At 41.2% G+C, this 20,570-nt stretch overlaps 1 long non-coding RNA gene across 1 annotated transcript in view; it reads left to right on the top strand.

Moving 5' to 3' along the window:
* LOC138067835 (uncharacterized) overlaps nucleotides 1–20,570 on the top strand; it is a 104,906-nt gene that overhangs the window by 65,129 nt on the left and 19,207 nt on the right. Inside the window, exon 2 of the long non-coding RNA XR_011142249.1 lies at nucleotides 13,908–14,013. This is a non-coding gene — a long non-coding RNA (uncharacterized lncRNA). The remainder of the gene's footprint in view (nucleotides 1–13,907; nucleotides 14,014–20,570) is intronic.

Raw genomic sequence — 20,570 nt, 5'->3', positions numbered from 1 at the left:
ATAGCTGAGCGTGCCTCCAGTGAGAGCAGCCAGGACTGTAAATAGCTGCTGAGTGAAGCAGGCTGTTGCTTAAAGGTTGCCTTTGCTAGCTCACAGGGCAGCAAAGGGCTTCACAGGTCAGATGGAGAGGCTGCAGGAGTGGTCAGAGCTGCTTGCTCCCTGCCTGCTCAATGATTTGCTATGTCTCTGGTTGTATGTGGTGTATGGTTCATAGCAAGAAGCTGTTATACATACTTAAATAGCTACCAAAAAATTTCTTTCTTAGATGTTTCCGCTGTAAAATGGGAGCAGAAGAAAAATAGGGTCTGATGTGATTCACCTCCTTCCTCTTGAGTAGGAGGAGGAAGGAGCAGACAAGTATCTAAGGTTTTCACCATTCTTTCCAGGTGACTAAACAGCAATTCTACCTTTGACAAATGCTAAAGCTAGAAAAACAAATAGAGCCCATGATATGTCTAAGAGCTTGTGTTGCTTCCTTCATTGTGAAAATCTGCCTAGGCTTGGAGATGCATTGCATTGGGTTGCATTGATTTTTCTCCTCAGTTGAGTGTGCTTGTTAGCTTTCTCCCCCGTGACAAATTAGGTCGTCTGTGCTGAAGGTCACTGAGAGCTTTTCAGCACCCTTCCTGTTACCGGAGGTTGTTTTTTGACTTCCCTGTCCGTACTCATTTTGGCCAGCAGAGGGTACTAAAAGAAAGGTTAATACTGCAAAAGCTTTTTTCTTTTTTCTTTTCAGCCTGTTTGTCAGGCTGAGCTCAAACTTGAAGGCAGAAGCTGTACTTCTGATAGCTGAGAGGCCCTATAACAGAAAAAACAATTAGAAATGCTAATATCCCCAAACTACCTTTCTATGCAAATTTTCTTTGTTTTATGATTAAAACACTTGATGAATTTGAAACTTGCTAGTTAATCATGTAAATGACTGCAATTTTTTTATTCAGGGATGGGTTAGTAATATGAGATGTTATGTTTCACATCCTTGATAGCATCCTTGTAGAAATGAATTAATGCTAATAATTATTAGGCTTTTAGTGAAAACAAAGCCATAAAAACAGTCATAAAATTTCATTATAGTAAATTATTTCCTTATTTTTATAAGGAATTTGTATCTAAAGCTAGTGCTTGAAAGCATCAACATAAAATGTTTATCTTCTAAGATTAACACTTTTTTACCCACTTTACCCCCAAGTTTTATCATCTTTGGACTTTGCTTTCTTATGTCATAGCTTACATAATCTCTCTGCCAGATGTTGCCAATCTTACATTAGGAGGGGAGTTAGACCACCTTATTCTACCTCTTTTCAAATAGGCTGTTTGCTTATGTTTGGGTCAAGAGCATGCTCTGCTTTTCCTAGCTTATTGTTATGTTTAATTTATATTGCTGCATGCCCTTATCTTAGTCACTATTTGAACAAGAAGACGCTTCAGAGGCTTCTGGCTGGGAGAATGTGCAGACTTCGACTGCTGAGCTCTCCGAGTAAGTCTCCAGAAGTAGGATGGTGCTTGATCTCTGCTCTTAGTGAATCAGGGCTGCAGAGAGGCTCTGCATCGGCCTGTTACATGGCGCATACACCACATTTGTCTGGGTTGCTTGCTGGAGCAGGCTGCAGTCCTTGGCAGCTTCTTGTAGCAGGGAAGGAAACCTCCCCATGCTCCTCTATTGCAAATCTGAAGATAGAAGTATTGGCTAGTTGGCCTGAGATTAAAAGAAATTTGTCACAGTTATGCAGTGTCACCACTAGTGAACTTCTGTGGCTCCTGAGTTGATATTGGAGTCTGTGGGTTGCCCTTGAGAAGGTCTTCTGCACTTGTGTATAATGGGTCATTCATCTCCTCTGAGCACCCTTGCTGTGTGCAGCCACTGTAGCAAACACTTTGTGCAGCGTCTGGAGCAGTGTGACGGGGGGGCCGAATGCAAGATGGGAGGTGAGAAATCTCCTGTTCTTTCTGGCTTGTTCTGTGATATCTCTATGGATTTCAGTTTCTTCCTCTGCAAAACAAGGTTAATACCTTAATATTTTGCTGAAGCTGTGACCTGTATTCATATTTGTCAAGAAAATATATTACTGCAATTCTGTTCACTTCTCCAGTCCATCCATGTGCTCCCATCTGAGAGGAACTATATGTGGAAAAGTACAACAGTTCTCAAAATTTCAAAATAAATCATTAGAAAAAAACATTAGAGAAATGGTGGTATCTTCCAGCTTTGTTTCTAAAACAATCTTATGTTATCTAGGAAATATTTTCCTACATTTAGTGTTAGAATGACATTTTGTCAGTATTTCATAGAAGTGCGTTCCTCCTTCCATCTTCATGTTTTGTACATATTATGGCTAGTATGTATGTTGGTCACCAAGCATTTCTGTCAGGAAATGCAATGTTAAGATCAGAAATCAAATGCTCAAAAAAGGGGAATGCAGAATTGAGGTTCAAAGCCCAGATGGACTTCTGTCCCTCATTTCACATGACCTGGGATTTCACTTCTATTACACGTTATTTGTCAAACAATATATTATCAAATAGAATATATGAAGAGTGTTAAATTATGAATATGTATTTGCATGTGGAGAGATGGAGAACAGGAGACAAGACTTGGGCTCATTTGGGACTTTCCTCTGCAGCTCTGAGCTTCACTCTCTAAGCTGCAACCAACTGTAGAAATTACAATTGTTAGTCTTTTTCAGAGAGCAGTGAGGGAATAGCAAGGGTGTTATAAAAGAAGCTGGAGCTCGGCCTTGCTGATAATGTGAAATGTCTGCTGGTTGATTAATGTAGTGTGAATGAGAATTCATACTTTAGAAAAACCTCCCTGTGCCCTCCACCTGTTTCCCCAGTTGCTGCCTGCTTTCCCCTTTGTGTGATGTGAATGTACTGTCTGTCCTCGCTGTCTGAAGCACCTTCCTCCCAGCCTGGCCCTGAGGCTCCCTAGCTTTTCACTGCTAATATTCTCCCTGCACTGCCAAAGTCTCCAGACCCTGCAGAGCTCGTAAGCACACTGCCAGACTCCTTGGCTCCCTTCCACACCCCTTCCCACACTCCTCTAGAAACCAGTCTTTTGCTTTCTGGGCCACTGTTCTTGTCAAGCTCGCCTTTGGCTAGATCTGCTGGAAGACCTTTCTGTAATGGTCTAGGGTGCTGCCAGAAAGGTGTCAGGGGTCTTAATCCCACTTTCTTCTATAGATTAGCCACAAGAAATCTTACCTGCAAAGCTCCAGGTAATTACTGTCTTTATAGACACTCCAGCCTACTCCTCCCTATCCTGTTATCTCCTCCCTCCATACGAAAGCCTTGGCCAGTGTCACTGGTGCCCTGTCAGTGTCCACCTCAGCAGCGTTTTGAGCCTTCTCCTGAGTACTGCAGGCATCCCCACCCTCCTGCTGTCACTCAAGGTCACTGTGTGTATCATCTAGACTTCTGTCTTCATGTCCAGAAAGGGCCTGTATTTCACAAGCTGACTTTGGATGAAAGCTGTACAAGATAGTCCTTCCTGTTCAGCCACATGCCAAACCTGCTCAGACTGTCACCTTTCACATCTCCTACTGCAGTGTATTCCTCTGTCCCCAGCAAACAACCTTCCTGCATCCCTGTGCTATTCTAAGGCAAGGAGTCTGTCTTGTGTCCCATTTCTTGCTCTGGTGCATCAAATATGTTATTGAACTCTCCTTTGAGTGCTTTCACAGCCTGCTGCCTCGGGCCCTTTCATGGTGAGATGTCAAGCCCTGCTTTCGACTGGCCCACAGCAGCCATCTCAACTGCCCTTTTGGTGGCAGATCTTGTATCTTATTCTAGTACAAAAGATTTCTCAAATTCCTCTGCGCTTTCTACAGCAAATTAGTAGAGAATGCCACAAAAATCCCCATGTGGCTCTCCATCTAATCTCTTCCAAACTGTCCTTTCCTACAACAACAAATTAAGAAGCTTTCAAACTTAGCTTATGCTGCAGGTGTGCTGAGATCACAGCAAGTAATACTTATTTCTTTGTACTCCTGTTTTGTACTAGATCATGAGGGCTCTGGTCAAGGGACAGCTAATCATTAATAACAATGTTATTTGGCTACACAGGTTTCTTCTGATTGTTTGTTACTCTTACAATTCCTAGTTATCAGTTAACCTACTCCTGTTTATAAAGAGAGCATCTAAAGAAGAAAGAGCAGTTTACTACATAAACCTCCATACCTGTAACTGTGCCTTTGCTTGTCTGTTGCAACTCTCATAACCTCCCTGGGGATATTACACCAGGGTGTGAACTAAGGAGAAAAATAAGTCTGTCTACACTGCCTTTGCACCACTGCTTGGAGCAGAACAGTTGTCCCATGTTTGAAAGGTGGGGTTAACAAAGTGAAAAGTAAAATAGAGAGCACTGGCTTTAAAAAATGTTTTGCCATATTTTGACTCTGAAAACACAATTGTTTAGCTCGAATTATGTGAATAAACCCACTTGCAGAATTAAGGCCTTCTGTCAGTAGGTGATGTTCAAGTATTAACAGTATTGATGTATTATATAGAAGATAGTATGGGACATATGTCCTCCAGGGTTTGTTCTATTGTCTATAATTCTTGAACTCCCTTGATTATATTTGTCTTTCAGAGGTTTCTCCAGACATTCCTACAGAACTTTTAGATCTTATTATGTTAAGAGCATATTCAGAACTTCAGTAGTTCTACACCTGTGTATTCACTCACAGTCCTCGGTCTGTGCTCAGTGTTCACTACTGCTGTGAATGCGCAGGGTGCTGACCAAGTTTGGATTATCTTAATTCTAAGATTATTAAAGCCTTATGAAGCATTTAAGTCACTTGATTATCCCTAAAATTGATAAGAGGTTCATGACTACAGTTCTGTATAATGACCTGAGAGTGTAATAGTAACTATCCTTTAATATCTCAACAGTGATATTTTTGCTGACTCAGACTCTTGGGAGCAGGTGCAGATTGATTAAACTATAAACTGAGCTTGCAGAAGTGATTAATGTTATTGTTTGTTCAGGACTAACAAGGTTAGTGAAAATGACCCCCTTCAAAACTGCAATAGAGATTTCATGTGTACATATTGTATATTCAGGAAACAGCAACACAAAGCTGTGCATACAGATCTGCATTAATGTTTTTTATAGCTGTGCTGTTTATTCTCATGTATAGCCTAGTACAACAACATACAAAGACTCATTTAAAAGCCCTGAGTCATGCTGTGTGTCTGGTATGTAGGCCAAGCCCAGCTAGCAATAGTGGAAGCTTTCATGTGTGAGGAGCACAGAGCAAAAGGAGTAATGGCATCTAGTCTAGTGCCCCATTATCCCAGACAGCCATGTAATAGATGGCTGTTTTGATACTCCAGTTCTGTTTTTCAGCTCAGACTAGAGTTTGCAGCCAATTTGCTGTCTGAAGAGTTGGAGCTGAAGCATGAAGCAATCCTGTTTCTCTCCTGTGAGAGTCAGAGTTGACATGGTGGCGAAGTTGGCAATTAGTGAGTCTTGCCTCAAGTGTGATTTCAAGTCTTGAACTAATGGGGAGAAAAAAGCAAACAGAGCTGCTTAGTGTGGAGAGGTTTGAGGTATCTATTCCATGCACTGCAAAACACTTCCTGTTATCCTAGAGAAAGCTTTAAACTTTTAAAGATGATAACTACAATATGTCAGGGGAGAAAGCAGGAGAGATCTGGGACTCCATTAGCCCCATGTTAACAGCAGATCATATAATAGGTGAAAATCTTCCATGCTGTTTACTGCTGTGAGTCACACTGCAGAAGACAGAGACCCCCAAGCCCCTGCCAGTCTTCCTAGAGGTAACTTCTTCCTGATTATAAGTCTGGAAACTGGTATAAACATTCACCATGCATATACCATTTTTAAGTGCCATCAGTCATTTCACTTATAGCAGTGAACTACCTTCAGGGCTTTTAGGAGATATAAAACCCCTTGCAAACTAAGCTGTACATTGGGGAGCAAAGTATTTTTTTGCCAATGTAAGTGCTAACTAAAGCATAGTACTTAATGCAGTGTGCATGTTACAAACAACTATCATCAAGTGGTGGTCGTATCTCCTTATGTTTTCTGGGGAGTAGAAATCAGATAGCCAGAGGTTCATGAGCTTACATCTCTCATGAGTAAAGGCTGAGAGTTGGAGCTCTTCAGCCTGGAGAAGAGAAGCCTGAGGGGGGAATCTTACCAACCTATATAAATATCTGAAGGGAAGGTGTAGCGGGAGTGGGGCCAAATTCTTTTCAGTGATGCCCAGAGATGGGGTGAGAGGCAGTGTGCACGAACACATGCAGGAAAGTCCGTCTGAACATAAGGAAAAACTTTTTTTACTTTTACAGTGACACAGCACTGGAAGAGGTTACCCAGAGAGATTGTAGAGTCTCCATCCTTTGAGATATTCAAAAGCTGTCTGGACATGGTCTTGGGCAATGTGCCCTAGGTGACCCTGCATGAGTAGGTGAATTGGACTAGATGATCTCCTGAGGCCCCTACCAACCTGAACCATTCTAGGATTCTGTGAATTTTATTTAGAGGATCTTCTAAGCATCTCAATGGTGTTGCTGTTCACATCTCATTCCATGATACACCTCCAACTCTTCCTTCTTACTATCATTTCAAATAATTAACACAGTCTTGCCCTCAGCTCATAGTTTAGCTGCTCACCGGCCCCAGACAACATGAGCCATAAAAGCTTTTCCTAGGAAAGTCTGTCTTGCCTCTGTGGCAAAAGCCTATTTCAGCAGTGAGAAATTGCAGTCTCTCTGAAGCTTGATCTGTGAGGTAGATTTGTGGGATTTACACAGCCACTCGGCCTTCAAGACCCCCACATAGGGGATCACTTAGGACTGTAGCTCACTTCTATGTCTGAGTTTTTTGGATGCTCGAGGAAGGTGCTTACTCTTGCAGTAATACCTAGAGTCCTTGAAGGAGAGATTCAATCCATTAAAACTGGACTGGGAACACAAGCCTGTTCTACTGGCTGCAGGCCAGCTGCTAAGGACTCTCAATTACTTTCATTTCCCATCTGGACTGGATTTGAATCAGTGGCACAGGGATAAGAAGCTTGCTATCCTGTTACAGATCCCTGACACTTCTGTTTCACCAGCTGTCCTTACGGGTAAAGCTTGCTTTCTTTGTCATGGCTACCTCCTGCCTCCTGTCTGGAGGTCTTACAGCTCTGTTCTTAATTCAGAGTTCTGCAAATAAGTTACACTTCCAGACGATCAGTAATGTTGTTAATAATGCCTGTTTGTCTGGATCTGGGCAGAGTTTAGTGTAGATACCCAGGTAGCCTGAGAGTTGCAATTGTTCAATACTGTAAAGGCAGCTAAAATGGGCCCCCCATTGGCATTTGGGTAACATAATTAGCATAATAAACTAAGTAGCTGTTGATGCTTATCATGAGGCTGCATCTGGAAATACTTGCAAGATTTCTGCTGTGATTTTTTTCAAATTGAAAAACAATTTTTAGAGCAATAGATAAATCATGTTTTTCTTCAGCACTGAGAAACTTATGAACAGCCTGTTGTGTTTTTTATATTAAAAGAAACTTATCATTCATGCCTCAACTTTTGATTGCAAGGCATTATTAAATACTCTGCAATATCGTTAATTCAGCAGATAGTGAAAAGAGAGCCCCCTTTTCTCACCTAGAATTCCTCATATTGCGGCATATTTTTAATATATAATGAAGCTATGTTAGTCCTGTACTGAGGATGCACTGTGAGATGCGCTATAGACAGGGTGCTTGGTTCTGTAAGTGCTACTTAACATCCTGTTCATAGATGCAACAACAACTTCTACTACAGTGCATGGTGTTAAACAGCTCACTTTGTTAGGAAGACATGGCAACCCCTTCATGATAATCACTTTTACATTATACATCTGTTCTTTACTCTTCTGTACTCCTTACCAGGAAATAATCAAAATTCTGATAGCCAGGAAACGGTATGGATTTACCTCAAACTGAGAATCAATTTATGGGAGCTATAGGAAATGAATGGCAAAGTATAAATTACACTTAGAAAATTAAGGTTATTTCACATTATGTCTAAAAGATTTTATTTCACCTACATCAAAGGAGAGCAAACAATTCTAGAACATATCTATTTTGCAACCTAAATATGTTTTACTTCTAAGAAGCAAGTGTTAAAAGTAACATTCTGCTTTTTATTTTTGTTAGTCTAATGCTAAAGGTTGCATAAAACGATTTTTATGTTAGTGTTTTAACTGCTTCTGGAAAATCGAGCCAAAGACTCTTTCCATCGAGTCTTAAATCTGGTGTTAACTGTTTATATGAGGCAGCAGAAGGGGAAAAGCTGCCTTCTATTCAGAAAGCACCACTTTCCCTTGCAGTATTTTTCACCCTGTGGTTCAGCTCCCTACCTAGGAATCTCAGTCTGAAAAATTTTAGGAAGTACAAGTCAGGCAGTGGGCTGCTGCCCTGCTTTGTGATTTCTGGATGTGGTCTTTCTAATGTACCACCTTTGCAGACTGTTAGCAATGTGAACTTGTTCTTGCTAGGTCTAACAGGGCTCTATGCTAGGAAAGGCTGTGACTTCTGTGTGCTGTTATAGAATGAACTGGGGTGAGGACAGATGGGACAGGACTCCAAATACATTGGAGTTGGCTGCCTTTCCTTATAGTGAGCTACGTTGTTGAGATGCTGTTATGCTGGCCTCATTGCACTGAGAGACATCAGCATTACTACTTTTGCCAAAGTCGGACAGAACTTTTAAGGGCTGCCGTAAGGTGCCAGGCTGCTGTGGTGCATGGGCAGGTGATGGGCTAGGAGTCCGGCTCACAGGGTGCCTATGGGAGACGTGGGCGTTCTCTTAAAGCAGTGTCAAAATGTAAATATGGGGGAGCCTCAGCTGAAACAGCATCGTGTTGAAATACTTTTGTGGATGTTTAGGAGACAAGTGCTAAGTGCTCTCTTAATTTAAGTTGTTGTTTACTTTTAATATTTTGGACATTGTCCGTATGAGGATAACTGAGCAGGTCAGATTCCCTTTGTTCAGACCCCAGCATGCACCTCAGGGACTCTCAGTATGTAAGCAAGAGGCAGCTATACAGGTCTCCTGGTGATTTAAATTCATGTTGAAGTGCTTAGGGGCATTTCAATTAGGAAACTGTTTTGCCTAAAGGAACAGTGTAGCATTTGTAGAGGGGGTTAAAGCCCCCAGGCCTGTATTTAGCTGAGAGATAAGAGGGTGCAGCTTCTATTTATGCCATGCAGCTGTTGAAATGAGCACATTGCTGGCTAGAGGCATCAGCACAGCTGCTTTAAGAAGCTTATTGAATCTGAAGCTTTTCTGTTTACTGCTGCCCTTTATTCCTTTTCAAAGCATGCACAGAAAACTCATGTTTGTTTTCACAGAATAAATACCTGCTTCATTCTTTCTCTAGGGAAAGATTTGCTTGCTTCTGAAAAGTAATGCAGAAAGGCAAATGAGAAGCGTATAGATTTGTCTCAGTTTTCTAGAGCCTGGTCAGAACAGCCACATGTGCAGGGAGGATCCAAGCCCTGCGCTCAGCCCCCGGATTAGGGAATCAATGCTCAGATGCTGTATCCATCTGTACCAAACAGCACCCTGTCTCACACTGTATTTCTTTCCGCAATGCCACCCGATACCCCTCATACAAGAGCCCAAACCTGAGGTTTCCCAGTAAGAGCCAGCAGTGAGAGCTGGAGGGCAGAAGAGGGGTTGTGGAAGTTCAGCACCTTGAACTACAGCTGTACTTTGCCCCTCAGTGCTGTAAGAAGAAGAGTAGATGTTGAGATGCTCCAGGTTGCTTCCAGTTCATGCTTGCTGTGCAGAATCTAGTTGACCACCAGATTCATAAAACACTCTTCAAAGCACAAACCTTTTGTGCAGCAACCTCTTTTCCCTGCTCCCCTCCCATGTGGAAACTGAGGAACTGGGTTCTCATATGTTGTTTTACTACAGGCTTTCATACGCTTATAAAAATGCTACTGCACTGGTTATGCCTCATAGGCATGTAATGAAAAGGGAACAAAAGATTTCAATCCTATATAAAACTCAGTAGAATAAATATCATGCTGCTGATGCAATGTATAAATAAAAAAATGTAGCCTGTCACCTCAACTTCACACTTACTTGATGTGAAATAGTTAATTGAAGTAGAGGTTTGTCAACTTATATATACACATATGACATCATAGCCAGCTGTATTGATTTGCATTCAAGGAGCTAGAAATGACACAATTTGTGTCAGCTTGTGAGAAGTTAGTATTCACTTTAATTTTACATCTGGGACTAGAAACATCATAACATCTAAACTGAATAGCATAAAACTAGTAATTTCAATCACACTAACTTTATCTAAAATCGAAGGAACAGTTGGAATATCTTTCCAGAGGAACATGCTGTCCTTTTGTGAAAAGAAGATTTCAGCAATAGCACTGCTTTAATGAAAACCCTTATTGAGAACTGAAATTAATTACTGAACTGCATAGAAGGACTTATAGTGAAATTAATAGATTAAAACATTTGTAATGTTGATTCAAATCTAAGTTGGCTATGGAAAAAAAAAACTTTAAATGAATTACTCCAAAAGGAATTTTCCCCTGACTTCAATAGGCATGGATAGGGCTTGCAATTATAGAAAAACTGTAAGAGACAATTGAAAAAAGACAAGTAATAAAGGAGTAAAGCAGGGTGTACATCTCAGTGAGTAGAATTTCTGGAATACTGTGGGAATGAGTTGGTCTCTGCTTCGTGTAGTGGCTCTGCAGCTACTTTTGCAAGCTTTCCAGCATCAGGGCAACGTAAAGCTGATGTTTTTGGCCCTTTGCTGGCCCCATAGCAGCCACATAGCTTCCAGGACAAGGATATGTTGTTGTTAAAATCCTCCAGGATGGGAGGAAGAAGCCTGTACACCAGCTATTGGATTAACAAGCAGGCAGAGCTCTTGTCAGTTACAGGCCTTAATAATATCAGGACAGTGTCAGATTAACCAGAGACCTGGGAAGTGCTAAGCTGATATCAGGACACCTTGGCCTGACCCCAGTTTGTGCCACAGCTCCTGCGGTTCCGGCAGGACATAACTGCCCACAGGTCAGTAGTGAGTCTGGTGTGCTTGCAGCATGCCTGTCCAGGAAACACAGCCCCAGCTCTGCCCCGCTGTTGCAGGTGCTGGCGTGCTCTCTCTGGGTATGCAGGTTACGAGAATGTTTTGGCACTCTAAGTTCCTCCACCTGCCAAGGGTTTACACTTCCTAACCTTCCACTGCAGGTGAAGCCCATGACTGTGCTAGGTTATTGGTATAACTTGTCCACTGTCACTTGAGGCAAAATCCTTGGCACAGAGATGCTTGCGACTGGTGTATAAAGAAATGACTCATCCAGAAATCTCTTAAAAACTCCCTGCACTCTATCTCTACCCCAGGATACAAACTAGAAAAACAGCAGGAGTAGAGCACTTCAAAAGCTCTGCAATATTGGTAAATTTGTGAGGTAGTTTGTAAAAACGCCCTATGTTGGCACCTGTCATTTGAGAGCCAGATGGTTGTTTAAGACTCTACTAAAATTGCCTATGTGCAAGGGAAAGAGTCTGGATTCAATGAGCAGTCTTAATCCTGCATCTCCAGGTACTGCCCTGAATAGGCCTCTGAGTTGGGCAAGAAGCAGAGCTGGATTGGGCATGCATAATAACAGGAGCCTGTGGAGCAGAGTTCTCCTTTAATGTTAAACTTATTATTTTTACTTGCATAATTAAAAATGGTTATGCCCTTTATTTAATATTTCTGGGCTAGAACTTACATGGTCTACTTCAAGCTATTATACAGTTTAAGATGGTTTAAAGGGGAGGAAATGACTGTTTGGAATAGAAAAAGCTTCTAAACTGTAATTACAGCATCACCACTTAGACATGGCAATTTAGCTACGAATGTCATTGCAGCAGCTCCAAAGCAGAGACAGAGCTTACTCTAGTCAACTTGCTGACTACTGAAACTTATTTCCTTTCTCCTGGCATATTTTTCCCCTTTTATGTAGGCTGACTTTGGTTTTCAAGAATATACAGGAATATACAAGTAATTCCCATGAATTCCTGTATGTGCATGTGCAGAATTAACCCCGAGAAGTATTCAGCACACTACATGTAGCCGGACTTAAAGTAGAAAGTGCTATGAAGAAATAGGTTAGCTGCAGCATTAATCTGCTTTGTGTCCTAGGTTTTAGCGACACTAATGCAATGCACTTCTCAAGTTACACGAAGCCCTGGGGAAGGAGCATTTGAGAGGCCGTGTACCTTCGCAGAATGAGGCATGAGCAATAAGCACCCAGCTCTCAAGGGTTATTGGGCAACGGCTGCCCTCCTCGTGCCTACTTTTCATGGCTGGGGAAACTTCAGAATTTACTCTGTGCTCTCTGAAGCTGGTACCTCAGAAGGAAATGCTGCAATAGTGACATAAATATAATGTGTGTAACGTGCTGCAGATATTAGGATTAGGCTCCCAGCACAAGAAGTTGGTTTCTGTGCTGGCTTGGAAACTGTCCAATTGTTAACAAATTACTAAAACAGAAAAATAAATGACCCTTGCTGTTTGCTGTGCCATGCACTTTGAGCTCAGCTGGTCAGATCTCTGGAGGATGGCTGTGCCCTTGCACAACCTGCCCTGTGAGAGCTTCCACTCTGAGACCAAGGAGATTTTAAGTGTCACAGGGTAAAGGCTTCAAAGAAATGACTGTTACAATTACTATTGTGGTTGTTCTCATTACTGTCATGGTTATTTTGAAGATAAGAGCTGAAAGCCTGAAAGATTAACTCACCTACCAGCAAAGAGTTAGGTAGCTTCTTGAATTTTCAAGCTATTTATATTACAACAGGCAAAAGAGTAAAAAAGAAGCTGAATTATAAATGAGATTGGGAGCGGAACTGAATGCATTCCAGCCTGCAGCCAGGGAGGCTGTCACAGACTGAAACAAAAATAAAAATACAACTTTGATTCATTTTCCAGCAAGGTCCCATAAGTGTCTCTTATATTGAACATAAGGAAAAAAATTGCAAAGAGGTTGCATTTTAAGCTTCCATTTTGCTTGTGTGGAAGACATTTTCTTTATTGCTGCAGAATTTGCTGGATGCCCTCACTTACACAGGTGAGGGAATTTTCCATTTCTACACCTAATTTAGTCTCATGGGCACATTAAAATGTATTTTCAGTACCTATCGATGGTGCTCAGATACCAGGAAAGTTCTCTTCAGATGCCGCAGGGTATCACTGCCTTATTTTGCAGTGTCATCCTGCGATGCATCATTCTGTGGTATTGCTGCTGACAAATGATTCCCTGGCCATTTGGTTAACCCATGTGGGACTGATATATAGCCGCTTTTTTAGCACATGGTGAATATTTTGGAAGTGCTCTGAAAATACTCGCTTATGCTGCAGTACGAAATACTGTAATTAAAGAAAAGCTGAAACCAAAATTGTGCCACGCGTGAGGGAAGCCTGCTCCCTCACCCAGCACCCTTTGAAGGTGGAGTTTTCTGCCATGAAGGTGGAGTTTTCTGCCAGGGAGGGATGTTACAGCGGTGGAGCAACGCACAAGCAGCCCCAGCGAGCTGAGCCACGTGGTGGGACTCTGCTGATGCACGTGGGATGTGAATCTTTCCGCTAGTACATGTGTAAATGCTGTTGTTGCATAAGGATAAAAAAATCAGCCCTTCAGAAAGGGCATCGATGTGAGGTTGGTTGCTACAACACCCCCGTTGACACCATGTAACCCCACTGCTGTTGGCTGATGTGTACTAGGAACGCTCTAATAAGTAGTGCTGTTCTAAATGTTTGTAAAGCTAAGCAATGCCCAAATTGTTACAGACTGATGCTCTTTGCAGCCTCTGCAGTAATAGGCTTGTAACCTGCTTTGCACTGACCAGTTGTGCCCTTCCTCTGCCCCACTACACAGCTTGTGAAGGCTCCCAGTTGAGGAGAGGCTGGACGTGGCCCCTGCTCTCTGCAGGGAGGCCAGGAGCAGAGCTTCGTAGCTGTGCGCATGGTGCTGATGGCAGTTGGTAAGTCTGGGGTACAGGGGTGGGATGGGTGGAGGAGATTGTGTTGGTGTAGGAGGTCCCACAGCCTAGAGAGAAGAGAGGAAAGTCAGCCTGTGTCATACCCTTCAAGATGGTGTGCAGTCCTCTAGAGACAGCTCCTGGGGGATCAGGTAAGGTGGGAAGCTGGAGGTCAGTGAGAGGAGAGAGGGAGAGATGTTCCTGCTTCCAGCAGGCCTATCTACCCACTTTTCCACAAGCTATAGTAATATCAAAGTACTTGGTGATAATATGACAACATTTTTGGTACTGATGTTGTAGAAGCTTCAATATGATATTTCCCATACTTCAATATGATATTAGGTACCTAAATCTGTACCTAAGACCACAATTTCATACCAGCATGTGACTGCTATTTCCAGTTGTCACTTCTGTGTCAATCAGAAATATATATTTACCCCTTTCTGTCCACTTCTGCCTGTATAAATGGTACAGGTAAAATGGCAATATGATTTCTAGGAGTCAAAAAAGTCCTTGAGGATTTCTGTGTGCGCTATAAATTCAGTCACAGGGATTGAAGTTAAGAGCATGACTTAACAGCACTCTGACATGTATTTTTGTTTATTGTAATTTCCTAAACTATTCTTTCCATATCACTGTTCTCCTCTTTCGTGGGACAGAATTTTGAGTGCGGTTTTTGCCCTCTGGAGTGCACGGGGTGCGAGTGTCACAGTCTGGGTCACAGCTTCCTATTTCCTCTGTATTCCCCCCCTAGCTATGATTACTCCCAAAGAACGTGCCTAAAAAAAGGGGCAACCCTCGCTCCCTTCACTTGAGTGTGGAGGTTGCAAATCACCAGCTTTACTCCAAATTCTTGCTAGGGTAAGTGAGATCAGGTCTTGGCCCAATATATCTAGATGCATACCTAGTGCAAATGTTTAGCTATTTATCGTCCTTTTAGCTATACTTTCCCTGTCTTACAGAGTAGGAGAACAATTTCGAGCTCAGGGTTTCTGCAAAGAAAAGGTTTACCGATCAGAGGTGTGTTTGCATGGAAGAGAGGTTTCATACCAATTGGGGAACTTGCCCTTGAGTATTTAAGCTGTGTTTCCACATGCATAAGCAAATACTATTGTAAGTAATGGTTTGGACACTACACAAACATTCACTACTGTCACCTAGGAAGAAAAGTTTGTTTTCTGTTTTTACTTTAATGGGCAGCTATGTTAATTTGAAGATGTAAAAACAAAACGGTGTACTAGAACTTGACATCACGGGACCGTCCAAACAGAAATGTTCCTGAAGCAAATAAGGGGACAAGTGCCTTTGCAGTATGTTTTCTGTGCTTCTACGAGAAGTAAACGCTAACGTTTGCAACTCCGAAGTATACTAATAGTGTTTTCTCTTTAATGCTATAAATCAAAACTCTCTGGAAATGAGTAGGGGAGGGACTGGGACAGGATCTCTTACCTTCATAGGAAACTTTTCCTTATCTCATGTGCTAGCTAAAGCTTTAATATTGAAAGGAATTTCAGCAAGTATTCACATTCCTATTCTGCTACCTTTTAGCTCTTTGAAAATTGTAGTCCAACAGCTATGTTTTAGATAAAACATTAGAGCAACTTCTGTTATTGCTGTCCTAACATCATGAGGAAATACGGTGAAAGCTATTTCTATTCTGTTTCTGCAGATCAAAACAGTGTGTCCTGTAAATCCCTACGTCAAGACTGTAATTGTAATTGGCTTGTTCAATTACTAGTGCCAGAATATTTATGTCAAAAGCAAACTGCAGCTCTTTCTCATGAGTGACTAACTGATATGGCATTGCTGTCAGGCATCCCATTGACTTGCAAGATTTGAGTGATTATTAGGTCAAAGTCAGTAAAGGAATGCATGGAATTTGATTAAATCAATATAGTCACACGTGTGTCAGGATAAAACAGATGTAACATAAGCATAGGTATGTTACCATTAATACAAAGGGAGTGAATAGTGTAATATTTACTACAAGAATTAAGGTGAAATAACTCTCTCATTAGTATTTTTCAACCTAAGGTCTAGCAAAAAAACCTCACATTGATACAAAGCACTTATAATCCTTGTTAATTAAAAATTATTCAATATTTTACTGTACATATTTTGCTTAGGGAAAAAGAAAAAAGGGATAAAAAACTAGAAGTTCTAGGGAAAAAGTCTACTTAATACATGAAGAGAAATAGAAAATGATATCTCTGTTACTGTAGCTATTCATAAGGAACCTGGATTTTTATTTCTATTCTTTAGATAGTTTTGGCTCCCTGTAGTAATTCTCCGCTTGAATTTGTTATCCTATTTATAATGTCAAATACATGAGATGAAAATTATTTCTATCCTAAAATGGATTATGGCTTTGTCAGAGTGTAAGAGAAGTATAAATACAAGGACAGTGTGAAAACTTCCATTATCTGACTAAGAAAATACAGATCAAATTTCATTTTAAATCAGATGATAAAATGATCATATGAGTGTTCTATAAACACGGTTGTTCTTCCTTAAATCACACTTAAAAGAACTGTGGTTTAATGTAGTTAATAACCCAGGATTTCTCTCCCTTTCTAGACCAAGAGGAAGTGTTAAATGTTCTCATTTTTTAAATCTCAGACAAGACAAGAAAGGAAAAAGAAATTAACATAATAGTCAACTCCCAGGCGAAGTTAGTGTTTCAGTAATACAAGCGGCAAGTGAACATTGTCAAAGAGAAACTCAAACCCTGACCCTGAAGTTGTGTCATAGGATGATGTCATAATTAGGTGCTATATTATACTTTCTCATTTAGAAGTTTCATCCTTTAGATGAGCATTTGCTCCCAGGCTTAGTCAGTTCAAGTCGGGGAGTAAGGTTGCCTACTCTTGTCCCAGTTGACTCCTTTTGCATCCTAGTAACAGTCACACGCACCCTTTGTCTTTCTACAAAAGATAGCTGCAGAGGAACTCCTCAATATCAGTTACTCTTTATGTGAAGCTACACGCATATTCTTCTCTATGCTTATCATCATGATATTGCAATGAACTCAGTCGTAACGTTATTAACCAAGAGAGCTATTTCCTCCGCTCTGATCTTTCACTCTGTAGAGCACGTTCTGCAAATACATACCTATTAAACACAGAGTTCTCAGTGTGGCAGGAATATTTGCAATTTTGTTATTGCTAAATAAGCTCCCGCAGTGGAGAATCACCATGTGGCCTGACAGCGGTGGGCTTTGATTCTGGTGAGGCAGGGGTAGAGGAGCCAGCAATGAGCTGAACGTCATAAAGCTGCAGCCAGAGGACAGTCACTGTCAAAAAGCTCAATGTGATGAAGCAGCAGCTCCACTTTATAGCCGCTGTGGACCTGATGCAGATTCTACAGAACCAGATCCTGTCAGAAATGCTTTATATAGCAGGCTTTTCTTTGGGTTAGTAGGATAGGTTAGATTTCCTCTAAAAATCCTTTCTAGACTAGTTTTCTATGAAGCTATAGATCTGTGCTTATGTTTCCTAATGAAGATCTCTCCACATAATGTTAGTCTTATAACCACCTCTATTCAGAATAATGCAATACCCGCATTAATAGCACACTCATCTAATCCTTTCTTTGATCAGTCAAAACTTGCTAACAGAGTAAGATATTTCAGGCCAAAAGCATTCTAGCGTGTGATACAAAACCAGAAGACTACAACTGTTCTTTTAGGCCATTCTGTCGAGTTCCTTGCTCCTGCAGGCAACCGTGCCCTGTAATCCTTTTCATAAACTGATAAAGCACCGCGGATACAAAGTATGTCATCTTACTTTTCTGTCCAAGCTGGCAGTTGACTCCTATTCCATGTGCTAATTCCAGATTAGACATTTTCTATGCAGAATCTAAGTATTATGCTTCTAAAGTAAAATATTATACCAAGCTGTTAAAAAAAACAACAACCTGTAATTTAGATAACTAATACTAAATGAACAGGCTCTTTTGTTAAATTACTAGTCTAATCAGAGAGGTGCTGAGAACCATCAGCTCCTCTTATGCAGTCTTCCTCAAATAAAGGAACCAAAGATATCTTTATAAGGCCATTTTAATTAGGTCCCTCTAACAATAAGAACCAGCCCCCTTCCCCAAGTGAATTGGGTAGTGCAGCAAATTGACTTTTTAGAAGCTAAACTTCATCTGTTCCACTTCAGGCTTTAGGTCCCCACCTCTGCTTCCAGTGCAAGAAATTCAGTCCATAAAACCCTACTCCCCCAGAGCTGAGGCAAAGCACTGCACAGGCAGGAATGGTTCTCTCTCAGCACTGATTCCTTCTGCAATCAGAATTTAAAAGCAAAGGAGTTTTTTTCCTTGGTATTAAATGAAATGATGGAGAGAAGAAAAGACCAGCAGTTAGCAGTAGTTAGTTAATTGATGGAAATGTTAAAAATCACTTTGATAATCCCATAATGAATATCAGAATCTGAGCATGATGATGAGAACTTTGGAGTATGCACTGATCTGGAAAAGTTGCTCCCATAGTGACTAAATTACCAAAATCTAATTTAATATGACTTGACTTTCTTATCCATCTTCAGCAATCATTTTATTACAGAGGTCTGTGCTATATATTTTTTTTACTCTGTAGTCCTAAAAATCTGCTGAAGGTATCTATCAAGACAATTACAGCTCCACTTTTTTGCCCCCTTGTATCACCCTGTAGGTCAGCACCTCTGAGCTAAGCTTTGCTCTCCAAGCTGCAAAGACGGACCAGGCAGGACTCCCCTGAGTCCCAGGCAGCCAATATTGAGGGATGCAAGGGATTTGTGCCCATGCACTGAGAGCGGTGTCACACCTGAGCACAACAGAGGTGGCACGACGTAGCCCGTATGACGCTCTGGTGTTCCCTGAATCATTGGGCTGTCGCTTTGCACTGCCAGGTGGCAGTGAATAGCTGGTCAACACTCATCTGAGTTAATATCCATCCCTACAGACATTTGTCCCTGGTGCATCTCTTACATTAGAACTTGGTATGGAATCTGTCGTGACAGATTTCCAGTTCCTCTGCATCAGTTTTAGGCTGACAAAAATCTCTGGGGTTTCTTTCCGCTTCTGTATTTCATTGGCAGAACGCAGACTGGCAGTGGAGACATCCAGAAACAAACCTTTTGTTCTTGATGCTTCAGAAGCAAATATCTGAATTTGGAAATTAAATTTGACTTTCTTGCCAAAATTTAGAACCTAAAAACTTGATCAAAAGATGTGCTCATACGTTGGACTAAACTTTCCCAAGCCTTTCTTTTGGGAAAGGATAGAGATACCTAAGGTGGATCATGCTGGACATGAAAAGGTAGAAGTTAGAAACCAAGAAGAAGGGACATGAAACCAAGAAGAAAAGCACGACTGGAAAAAAGGTAAGACAATAAAGAAAATATTAAATTTTCAGTTACGAAAAAAAGATTGAAAATCTGTTCTCCCACAAACTGTAGACTTGTGAAATTTGTTTTAAAACTTGATACAATGTTAGTAATCTAACTACTGTTGTCATCTTGTTTCTGCCAAACATTCCTGCCTATTGCAGAATGAACTGGAATGAATTGTTAAATCCTCTTTAAACAAGCAGTAGTTTCTAAATTGTTTCTGTGCTTAATACATGGCACGTGGACCTTTTGCTTCTCTCCTGCCTGCCAGGCATCTTCGGTAGTATTGAATGAACGACTGCATTGGCGTGCCAGGACATCAGCGCATCTGCGAGGGCTCAGAATAGAGCTTTGTAGTAGCTGCCAAGATCACATCTGTTACCTGTTGGGGTGATGCTCAAATACCTCTGATTTAAACCAGGTGTCAAATTCAGCAAAATTCAATATATAATGCATGAACTCCTACCAGAGCTTGAAATTTGGTGTTTAGATGGAGTACATCTGTTTGGTGTCCTCTGCCCTTCACAGAAGGCTGCCAATTCTCAGCTGAAGAACAGTGCCCCTGCTTTTGTATTTAGGGTTTGGCTGTGCAGGCTATTGAAGGCTCTCATGGGAGTGACCTTACAAACTCTTCCGTAATAAAATCTTGTGGAAAATCACAGTGCAGCTCAGAATAGCTGCTTAATTTACATTGCATTAAAGCAGCCCTGCTCCACGTATTGCACTTCTGATTCTAAGCTTGTGTGCCATCATGAATGCTTTTGATTCTGAGCTGTGAAATGGCTTCATCAATGGAGTTTCTGCACAGCAAGGCAGATGGGATTGATTCATTAGAGTTCAATAGGTTATCCTTATTGTAGGAAGAGATAATGACATATATTCTAATTAGGAAAAATACTTAGTGGTTAGGATGAATTAAAAGCCAGAGCTGATTTGACCCCAATCAGTATAAGTGAGGATATAGTGCTTTATCATGCAGACAGCCCTGATAGCATCAGGGTTCAAAAGCCATCTGCTCCTTTCAGCCTTCAGAAGAAATGTGCTCAAGGGTGTTTCTAGGACGGTTGTGTTTGAAACTTTTATTTGGTCTTTCCGTGCCAATGTGAGTGAGTTTTTCTTGAATGCAGTCACTTTAATTCTTAGGTCACTGTGATGTTCAACTCTAATTCAGGCTAATCTTAGCACACTGGC

This window comes from Struthio camelus, chromosome 7 (assembly GCF_040807025.1).
Source record: "Struthio camelus isolate bStrCam1 chromosome 7, bStrCam1.hap1, whole genome shotgun sequence".
Classification (NCBI taxonomy): Eukaryota; Metazoa; Chordata; class Aves; order Struthioniformes; family Struthionidae; genus Struthio; species Struthio camelus.
The sequence above is the reverse complement of the archived record's forward strand: the minus strand, read 5'-3'. Positions and strand labels throughout refer to the sequence as shown.